The following is an 11,472-nucleotide window of genomic DNA, read 5'->3' as shown; positions in this document are numbered from 1 at the left end:
GGAGGCTGCACGCGGCCTGCTGGACTTAATTGATATTGAGCGGTAAAGAAGAGGGGCGAGGATGGAGGAGGGGGTGCTGCCGCTGCTGCTGCTGGCTAATTTGCAGTTTAATCAGCGTTTGTAATGAGAGCCGCTGATTAGCGCAGGGTGGAAATAAAAGAGAATTACAAGGAACGTCTGTCAGAGTCCGGTGATAATTCACCACTAATTGTCATGATTAGAGCCAACTGGATGACTTTGGGATATTCTAAAGCCTCCCCCTGATCTATATCTATATGTGTGTGTGGTGTCCCTTGCTTGGGTTCAAGCAAGCGCCCGGGTGGGAGTTTGCGGGGGTTCGAAGGGAGCGCACGGCAGAACGAGGCCGAATCAAATAGGTTTGATTTTCAAAGAAAACAGCTAATTTAGAGCCGGGGTGGAGGGGAACGTGGAGCAGGGAGGGTGCGAGATGTGTTCCACGAGACATGCACGCCTCAGCCACCTCCTGAATAGAAAATGTGAAATTAGTGAGGAATGTGTGTATGAAGGCCCTGGCCCAATTAGCAGGAGGATGGATTGAGCCAGGGAGGGGGTGCGAGGGGGGTGGGGGTGGGGATGGGGGTGGGGGGGTGTGCAAACTCCACACAGAGATGAATACATAGATAGATAGATGGATGGATGGATGGATGGATGGATGGATGGATGGATGGATGGATAGAAGTATTACCTGAAAAATGGGATAATATTACGAGAAAAAAATTGTAACACGACAAGAATAAAGTCAAAACATTACAACAAATAAATTGAGAGAAAAACGTAAAGTTATGAGATTAAAGTCGTAAAATTATATGACAAAAAATGTAAAGTTACAAGGCGTTGTAACATTGCAACAGCAGTCGCAAAATTACAATACAAAAGTCACAAGAAGTTGTAACGTTACAAGAAAAAAATGGGATAATATTACAAGGAAAAAAGTAACGTTACAAGAATAAGGTCATGGCATTCCAAACAGAAAAGTTGAGAGAAAAACGGAAAGTTACGAGATGAAATTAGTAAAATTATGACACAAAAATTTCACATGAAGTGGTAATTTTACCGGAAAATTTTGATACTATTAAGAGAAAGAAATTGTAACGCAACAAGAATAAAGTCATAACATTACAACAAAAAAGTTGAGAGAAAAATGTAACGTTACGGGATTAAAGTCGTAAAATTATGAGACCATACCTCGTAACGTTCCAAGAAGTTGTAAGATTACAGGAAAAATGGGACGAGAAAAAAACGGTTGCGCTAAGAATAAAGTAGTCCCGTTAGTAGTCCCAGAAAAGTCAAGAGAAAAATGGGAAGTTACGAGATCAAACTCGGAAAATTACGAGACAAAAATTTTGAAGTCACAAGAAGTGATAACATAACAAAAAATGGGATATTATTCCGAGAAAGAAACTAACGTTACAAGATGTATAACATGACCTGGAAAATGGGATAACACTACAAGAAACAAAGTGTAGTGCCGCAAGGGTAAAGTTGTAACATTGCAACAAAAAAGTTGAGAGAAAAACATAAAGTTACAAGACTAAAGTCGTAAAATTATGAGACAAAAGTTGTAAGGTTCCAAAAAGTTGTAATATTACAAGAAAAATGGGACAATATTACGACAAAAAACTGTAACCTCGTGATGTTACAACAACGAAATTGAGAGAAAAACATAAAAGCCATAAGGTTATGAGACGTTATGAGAGAAACATTGTGAAGTTACAAGAAATGGTAACATTCCAAGAAAAATGAGGTTTATATCAGAGGTGTTCAGTTTTTCCACCGAGTTAATTGAGTTGCACACGTTCCCCAGCATGGGCGCATCCATCATTGGTTGTTTGTGCAGAGGTTGCTATGGTAACAAGGACTGATGCTGCAGTGCAAAGTAAAGGAGAGGACAAATCCATTATGAAACCACAAAGCAATGACTCCGCTGATTGATGATATGCTAAAAAAAAGAACATGTGAGTTAAAAACACAAACATGTCAAACATTATTGCTAGGCAACCATGCTGCGTGGCATAGAAACGCAGATGAATGAGGATGTGGTGCAAATGTTTGTTGCAGTTCATTTGTTGATTAGAGCGCAATCTTCAACGTTTTGGCTAATTTTTGTCATTTTATGAGGTACTGAATTTGAGGCTTTTATTAGCTATAATCAGCAAAAGCAATGATTTATTCATAACCTAACACCAACGTCTTATATTCACCCTTCAGGTGCTTCCAAAGTCTCTGGGTTGGTAAAAGGTAAGTCAAATAAATTAAATTAAATTAAATAAAACAAAGTACACCACAATAAAGTCCAGATACAATACAATAAAATAAAATACAGTATAATAAAATAACATTATAATAAAATAAAATAAAATAATATAAATAAAATAATATAATAAAATAAAACAAAATAAAGTCCAGGACAATAAAATAAAAAAGTACAGTAAAATAATATAAAATAAAGTACAGTAAAATAAAATAAATGAGATAAATTGTAAAAATGCTATCTCAATTTATTAAAAATTCTAATTAATGTAATAATAATAATTAATTATAATAATATCATTTATTCAAATAGTTTAAATATATAATATATAATAACGTAGCTGTAAGCTACAATCAAAATTATTAAGGAGTTAGTTATTTGTTGGAAATACTAATTTTAAATATTTATGAATTATGAAGAAATGAAATAGATTGGTTTATAGAATACAATTATTGACTTTTTGAAGTGAATAGTGAAATCATTTAGCTTTTCAAAGAGATTTAAATGAGTTCAGATGCACGTGCATTTACTAAAAGGTGGCTGAAAAGCAACTCTTGCATTTATATTGTTTAAAAAAAACTTCTATTGCTTTTGAGGTCAGAAAAAGTGAAATGAAAAGAAAGATTTTAATAGTATGTTTTATTTCATTTTTTTAAATCCTCACCTGGTGCTCTCTGCAGTTGAGTATTAAATAGTAGGAAATCTATCTTCTAGCCATTTAAAGGTTGACTTTTGAGCATGTAGAAAGCACATATTGGTCACACGCCAGTGCAGGTGGAGTCCATCTTATCCTATCTCGCCTCCGAAAGGGGGTCCGGTGGTTAAATACGCTGGAGTGTTTGAGCCTTTTGCCCTCTGCGTAAAATGAAGCTATCACATCTCCGGCGGCGTTTTATGAAGGGCCCCTGACAAATAGGCCGCCCCGCCACGCTCGGGCGGCCGCCTTCATTCCGCACTTGGCTTGTTTACACAGCGCCGGGACCATTTCCACGGATTAAACAAATCACCGCCCGAGGGGGACATCCATAATCCGCTAACGGGTCACCAGCGAGACAGTTATAAATGCCCGTGTCTGGTATTAGGACTAGAATGGATGTCCACACATGACCTTCCCTCCCAGGGAGGAGGAGGGGTTATTTTTTTATTTACCTGCGAGCGTTATGACTCATCTTTACGCTAAAACACAAAAACACTCGTCCTTTTACAAGCTAGCTCCCATCCGCCATGCCGGCGCCAGTCAAATGTAATCTGCTTCATCAAAGCGCTAACAAGCGCTCCGTTCTCCGCATTACAAACGTGAAATTACATTCCAAACAAGCGCAAACCGACGTCCTGCGAGAATTTGTCCTATCTGCCACAAATATTCACAATTAGCGGCGCCAATTATCAGATGGTTTCAGCAATCACGGCCCAAGCGGGCCCTCAACGTGCTATTTTGCATATTTACATAATGAGGAGATTGCTGGGGAAAATTGTGTTCATTGGTTTGTGAAGAATGCCATGAATTTGATGGCCCGGAGAGCTCCGTTTGCCGCAGAGGGGCCGACTGGGAAGTGGACGCAGCTTTGAAGCCAAATGAAGGCGATTTAGCGCTAAAATGGACACATGGACCATTTGTTTTGTCCCCCTTTTCCCCCTCTGCCAGCAATTAATGAAGTCATCCACAAAGTTAATTCATCACGCAAACTTGAAAGGCAAACAAAAAGTTACGTTTTCTTTCCACACACATTAGGAGAAAAGTCGTGACGTCGCAAGAATGAAGTCGTAAAATTACGAAACTTTAAATAAACGACTTTAAAGTCGTAGTACTTGTAGAAGTTTGCAGGTTACGAGAAGAAAATCACCGAGCTAAGTTAAATAAGTTGTCAATTATGGCAATTTTCATGTTAAGAGAAAAACGTACAGTTACAAGATTAAAGTCGTAAAATTATGAGACAAAAATTGTATAAAAAGTGGTAATATTACCTGAAAAATTGGATAATGTTCCAACAAAACAACACGTAAGGACACGACAAGGATAAAGTCATGTTGTTACAACAAAAAAGTTGAGAGAAAAACAGAAAATTACGAGATTAAAATCAGAAAATTCTGAGATAAAAATTGCAAAGTTACAAGAAGTTGTAACTTGGATAATATTACAAGAAAAAACTAACATTACAAGAATACGGTTGTGACGTTACAACAGAAAAGTCGAGAGAAAAACGTAAAGTTACGAGTTGAAATTAGTAAAATTATGACACAAAAATTGCACATGAGGTGGTAATATTCCCTGAAAATGTTGATAATATCACGAAAAAAATTGTAACGCAACAAGAATAAAGTCCAAATATTCCAACAAAAATGTTGAGAGAAAAACGTAAAGTTACGAGATTAAAGTCATCAAATAATTAGACCAAAACTCTGAAGTTACAAGAAAAATGGGATATTGGGATATATTGGTATAAATTGGTATAAACACGACAAGAATAAAGTAGTAATGTTACAGCAAAAAAGTCAAGAGAAAAATGGGAAGTTCCGAGATTAAAGTCGTAAAATTACGAGACAATATTGTTAAGCCACAAGAAGTGGTAACATTACAAAAAATGGGATATGTTACAAGAAAAAAACACAAGTTACAAATATAAGGTTGTGACATTGCAACAAAAAAAGTCTTAAAAAGTTGTATTAAAGTTGTAAAATTATGACACAAAAACAGTAAGGTTACAAGAAGTGGCAACATTACAAGAAAAATGGGCCATTACGACAAAAAACTGTAATGTTGCAAGAATAAGGTCGTAACGTAACAACAAAACAGCCGGAAGAAAAACGTGAAGTTACGAGATTAAAGTGATAAAACTATGAGACAAAAATAGCACAAGAAGTGGTAATATTGTGTAGTAATATAATATAACGTTACAAGAATAAGGTTCTCCTGACTTCGGTGGCGTCACAGCGGCTGCTCGGAGCGTGTGCCCGAATACAGTGCACCTTGCTGGGCCACAGCAGGTGGCTCCTCCCCCTCTATACTCTGGTTCTCCTGATAGTAGTGATGTCATGATATTTCAACAGGTACACTTGGTCACATCCTCGTTTGTTCCAGTCCTTCTTACCTCCACGTGTGCACACACGACACTTACATCTACATTTTTAAAAAGTACACATAAAAAAGTTATCAGTTATCATCGGTTAGTGGATGGTTGTTTGTCAATATGTGCCCTGTGATTGGCTGACGACCAGTCCCTCTTGCCTGAAGTCAGCTGGGATAGGCTCCAGCATATGCCCGCAACCCTAGTAAGGATACGCGACATAGAAGATGGATGGACTCCGTTTACGATGGGTCGTCGGTTCAACAGACAAACATGACCTCAAATGACTGACGTATCAAAAGTATCCATATTCTGATTTGAATATTGATTTTAGAACATGAAGAGCTGGTATCGGAAGGATCAATATTTCAGTATGGATCGGCACATCGCTAACTAACACGTTCACGATTCGTACATTTTTATGCTGTAATAAAAGTATTAAGACGTATTGTTAATAACGATGCTCCACATTCATGGTCATGTGACAGCCAATTGCAAGTCTGCCATGATCAAAACAAACAAGCAGGAATGTAACGCCTGGAGGGGGCGGGGTCACCGAGCTCTCTCTTTGGACGCCAACCACGAGGGCGCCATGGACGCTAATGATGCCGCCGTTTCACGCGGCATTACGCTGTAATGATGATGATAGCGCGCCACATTTGCATCCCCATCCGCCGCCAGCCATCTTTACCCGGGAATTTATGGAGCCGGGAGCGGGGGGAGGATTTATGAAAAACGGGTGTGGCGTCTGTTTTGCTCCAGTTTGGGAATGAAGACGTCCACCAGGCTACGTCGTTAAGGAGGGCGGGGACGGTGGGCGTGGCAGAGGTGTTCGGAGGAAGCGTCGTAAAAACGTAAAGATGGAACAAAGAGGCGGGGAGGTGGTGGGGGTGTGGGGGAAAAACAACAAGAAGCGTATTTTACTGGCAGAGTTAATGGGAATAAAATACCTGGGTGGATGAGTGCAGATGTGTTTGATACAAATAGTCATTTTCCTATTTGCTGCCTCATTGAGCATGATGAATGACGCGAGTCAGGGAGGCGGCGTGATGAATGGCAGCACCTTGGCTCCATTGCATGCCCTATTGATTCTCCTTCTTTATTACTCCTACAAGCCAGCTGGCTGCTCCTGCACTCGCTGCTCCCCACTGAGGAGGAGGTGGGGCCCTACTGTATGGCCCCGCCTCTTACAGGAAGACTAGCATGTGAGCGGAAATGCTGCGGAACTTCAGGGACAGTAGGAATTTTGTGTGGAAGCCCCTTTCTAGCCAAAGAATATTCAAAAATTGCCTGCAGAGTTAAATGAATGCCCGCAGTTTGACCACGGAACAGATCATTTCTATTTTACAGCTATTGTTTTCTATAAAAAGTGATTTGTTTATGTTTGCCTTTGATTTTCATTTCTATTGATTTTTTTTAAATGATTTTTTGACACTGAAGTCATTTGTTTTAATTTTTTTTTCAGTGATTTTTCCTCTTGGTTATTTGTATTATTTTTGACACTTTTACATATTGAAGTAATTTTTAGTTTTTTTTCATAATTTTTTAAATTTACAGTATTTAAGGCATTTATTTTTTATTTTTGTGTTTTTATTTAAGTCATTTTAATTCTTATTTTGTTTTTTTACACTTTTATTTAAGTCAGTTAAGTTTATTTATTTATTTTTACACGTAAGTCATTTATTATTCATATTATTTTTTATGTTTTTAATTATTATTTTTATTTGCATTTATTTTTTAAAATAGTTTTAGTTAAGTCATTTTTATTTATTTATATTTCTTTATTTACTTATGCCTCATTTGCTTTTTATATTTTGTATACTTTTTTAAAGTTAAGCTGTAGGCCAATCACAGGATGGAGGCGTATCCAGGGGCGTGGTTTAGATGAGCCCAACGCAAGAAAGTTGTAAACATTAGCAGCAGTTTTATCAGAACAGGGGGTCACCGCAATGAGAAATGATGGAAAATTGTAGAAAAATATACACATATTGCCAAAATGTAATTTCTGGATTTTTTTGGAAGCGTTTCTCCTCCTTCTACAAAGTTCTGAGTAAAATGTGTCATTTTTGAACAATCATGCACATGAACAAACAATACAAGAAGCAAGTAACATTATTAGGCGTTATTATTGCAAACAGGTGGTTATTACATGGAGCAGGTGTGCCTAATGAAGTGGCCATTGTGTGTTTACAAACTAGCAGGGAGTTGGCGGAAGGTTCTAGAGGGCTCTCATGGTGACAGAGTGTGTGTGTGTAAGCGAGCGGACCTGAGGGTGTGAGACAAGCGTGTCTTAGCTCCTCCAGAGGCAGCAGGGCGGCGCTTTGGATCATCACAACATTCATCTTGTCAGGGCCACCGGCACCCGGAGAGCCCGGACCTTGTCAAAATAAAAAGCCTGCTCAGCCACGCGTCCTCTCACCTGAGCACACACGTGAGGGACAGGACACCTCCCTCGCACGGACACTGTTGTTGCGGTCCCGCTCCTCTTCCGGAAAGTTCACTGACAGGAAGCAAGGCAAGCATGAACCGGGAACACGACGGCCGTGGACCGTTTCCTTACGTTGTTGGCCTGTGGGACGGGTCGGCAGAGGGGAGAAGAACAGAAGCCTGCATCTGAGGAGGAATGATACAGTACACTAATACACAACATGCAGTACAGTACACTTACACTGGAAGAAACATTACTGCAAACACTAACACTCTACTCTGTCAGATGTAGATGGAAGTGGAGTTTGTGCCCACCTACAGGTAAGAAGGACTGGAACAAATTAGGATTCGACCAACTGTACCTGTTGATTATTTCAGGTGTTCATTGTGGGTAAACACCGAGATGGATGACTTCAAAACACATGTAAGTCATAAATAGTCAAAATACAGGCGCTAATTAGTATTGCCATTAGTGTAATATCTTATGATATATCTCATCAATAATGAATTTATTTCAATTGTACAATATGCCACCAAAATACATGAAAGTGTTTAAATGTATCTTTTCAGTCATGCTAACTTAAAAACTGTGTACAGCAGGGGTGTCCAAAGTGCGGCCCGGGGGCCATCTGCAGCCTGCAAGTCATTTCTTACTGCCCTTGGACATCATTTTAAAATAAAACTACAAGAACAACAATATGCTTTGCTGACACAAAACTAAACTGAAGCTTTTTTCCTCTGCCAGGGAGGTTATGTTTTTGCCAGCGTTTGTTTGTGTTCAGAATAACTTGAAAAGGTCTGAATGGATTTGGATGAAATGCTGAGGAATTGTGGGAAATGGGATATGGAAGAACTGATCCAATTTTGGGGTTGATACGGATCACCGTCTGGATGCAGGATTTTTTTCAAGGATTCTTGAACGTTGCGAGCTTCTTCAACATTTTCGGCATTTGTGCATATAACGCCACAAAAAATGGTCAGAACACTTGGGGGAAAAAATACAGGGCAGGTTTCCAACAGCTTCTACAAAATATCAAAGACTGATCCAGATAATGGAATCATTCCGGATACTATGATCCAGAAGATGAAAAAAAAATAGGGGACCTTTGTAATTTTCATCATAGGAAGCTCTAAACATGCAACAAAAGAGTTATACAGTATACTGGATAGCCAAGACACTGTGGAATGTGGATTTGTTGGATCTTCAAAATCTAGGCAGCGAGATCCAAAAGAAAACCGCCATTACGGAAAATGCCATTTTTGTGAATACCTACTGAACTAATATTGATATCATTATGGATCCAATTGCTAATGCTATGTTTTCATGGTCAAGGATATCTCAATACCGTATGTAGATCAGATACATGCAGGACTAATATTTATGCTGTAAATCACAATATGGGGCAAACTATGGCGCTTCGCGGAGGTCCGCGCTCTCTGAGTGCTTTTCTAGTTTTATTTCTGCTGCTTTTTTTTTTTTTTCCAACAATTTCAACTTTCTTCCTGTAAATTTTCTTCTCATAATTATGACTTTATTCCGTATTTTATATTTATTTCATATAATAAAATAAATGTAAAATATTCATTTATAATAAATATTTTAAAATGTTATATTTATTTATTTATATTTTTATATTTGAATTTTATTTATTTTATAAAATATTTTGACTTGATTCTCAAAACTTTCTAACTTTTCCCACAACTTAATTTTTCAAAAATCACAACTTAATTTGTTGTTTTGTTTGGTTTTCATATTATATATTATTTTTCATCCATTATGGCCAAAACATTATTTCAACTTTATGCTACTAAAATGATGTTATTTTTATTCTCGTGAAATTACGTGGGGGGCGATGGTGCTTGGCCATCTGAGTGCGTTTCTTGTTTAAAATGTAAATCACCTACATTGGATTGGTTATGGCAGATATAATAACAAAAAAACTCCCTGATTTTTCTGTGTAGACAAATTTTGACCCCCCCCCCCCCCAAAAAAAATCCCAAAGGTAAGAATAATACTATAATAATAACAATCTACTTTGTCACAAAGATAAACTGAAGCTTTTTTATCATTTGAATCACCTACGTTGGATTGGATTTGGCAGCTATAATAAGAAAAACACTCCCAATTTTTCCGTATGTGCGTCTCTTGTTGGACAGATTTTGACACCCCCTCCTCAAAATCCTAAACGTTTTAGCGGAAGCAAGCTCTGCTCCGCTCCGGGACATAATGAAGCGATGCTCGGCGCTGAGAGGTAATTACCCAGCGGTCCCCGCTCTTCCTCGCCGGCAAGGTGAGGAGGAAGATGAATAGCCAAAGTACAAAAGCAGTGACCCCTCAAAAGTTTCATTTAGCGCCTCCTTCCTCCTTCCGCCTCCTCACTGCGCTCTCAGGGAGCCTGGAAGAGGTAATCATGGACGGACACTTCTGGGGGCTTGATGAATGGTGTGTGTGCTCTCGGCGCTCGTAGACACGCGCGCGCCTATTTACAGTATCTTATTGAGTCGCAAGGAAGGAAAGAAGGAAGGAAGGAAGGCTACAATCCATTCCCACGTCCGTGCTAATCAGTCGCTTGTGCTGACGACACGCTTTTTTTCCCCTGCCCATCAGCCCCTTTCAGGCCCAGGAAGATGCAGCGTGTTTGTGTCAGTCAGGGAGGGGGTTGGCGTGAGGGTGGATTGTGTAGTGCCCCCCCCAATCAGGTGAGTCCTCCATGAGGTGACGAGATCCATGCCCGCCATGAATAATGCATCAGGCTGACAGCCCCACCCTCCCCCTCTCTCGCCGACAGCATGGGCGCTAATCAAAAACGACACATCCCGATGTCCAGGCGGACATCACACACACACACACACACACACACACACACACACACACACACACACACACACACACACACACACACAGGCAGAAACGTCCTAATCAAAAAGTGTATTTCCTAGAGGCCGACTCCCAGGAGAAATGGTGCTGGATGAAATTGGAATAATTTATTAGCTTACAAGTTTAGCTTGACAGTTAGCCCGAGGCTATTTATCTCCGTAATGGAGGACGCCTCCAACGTGAGCAAAATTGACCAAATCAAACAGCTTTGATCCGAAAATGAATCTGGCAACGCCGTCTGTCTGCGACCCTCCCCCGGGAAAGGGAGGGAGGGAGAGGCGGGGGAGGGGGAGGAAGGAAGAGGAAGCAAACAAAACTCCGCAAGACGACACACTGAAGCCTGCGAAGGTCATCGAGGTGCTTCCTGGCTGGATGAACACCCCCTCCCCTAATGGGAGCGGTGGCAGTGGTGGGACTTGAGGGGTCAACATGTCAATGAGGTCGGGATGACACGAGACACGGAAGCACATACAGTACATCCGTTATAATGGCACCTTTATTTTGAAATGCCTGTCAGACGAAGCTGACTTTGAACACATTGTCAAAGGGGGGAGGGTTACCACTCGGTTCGCATTTCCCCCCCCCATAGGAAATCATGTGAATAGAAATCATCTGTTCCAGCGTCAAACTGCGGCGTTTTTAACATTCAAGCACAAAAAGAAGTCAAGCACTGTTAGTAGTGGAAGGTAAAAACAGTTCAATTTTCAGCCCGTCGGCTTCACTTGCAACTTCCATTTGCAATACGAGCGTTGCAAGAAAAGAAGAGTCACAAAAAGCCAAAGAAAAAGCAAAAAAGACGAGTCAATCCTGTGACAGCAGACCGTCTCATG

The sequence above is a fragment of the Dunckerocampus dactyliophorus genome, chromosome 17 (assembly GCF_027744805.1).
Source record: "Dunckerocampus dactyliophorus isolate RoL2022-P2 chromosome 17, RoL_Ddac_1.1, whole genome shotgun sequence".
NCBI lineage: Eukaryota > Metazoa > Chordata > Actinopteri > Syngnathiformes > Syngnathidae > Dunckerocampus > Dunckerocampus dactyliophorus.
Note: the sequence above shows the minus strand (reverse complement) of the source record.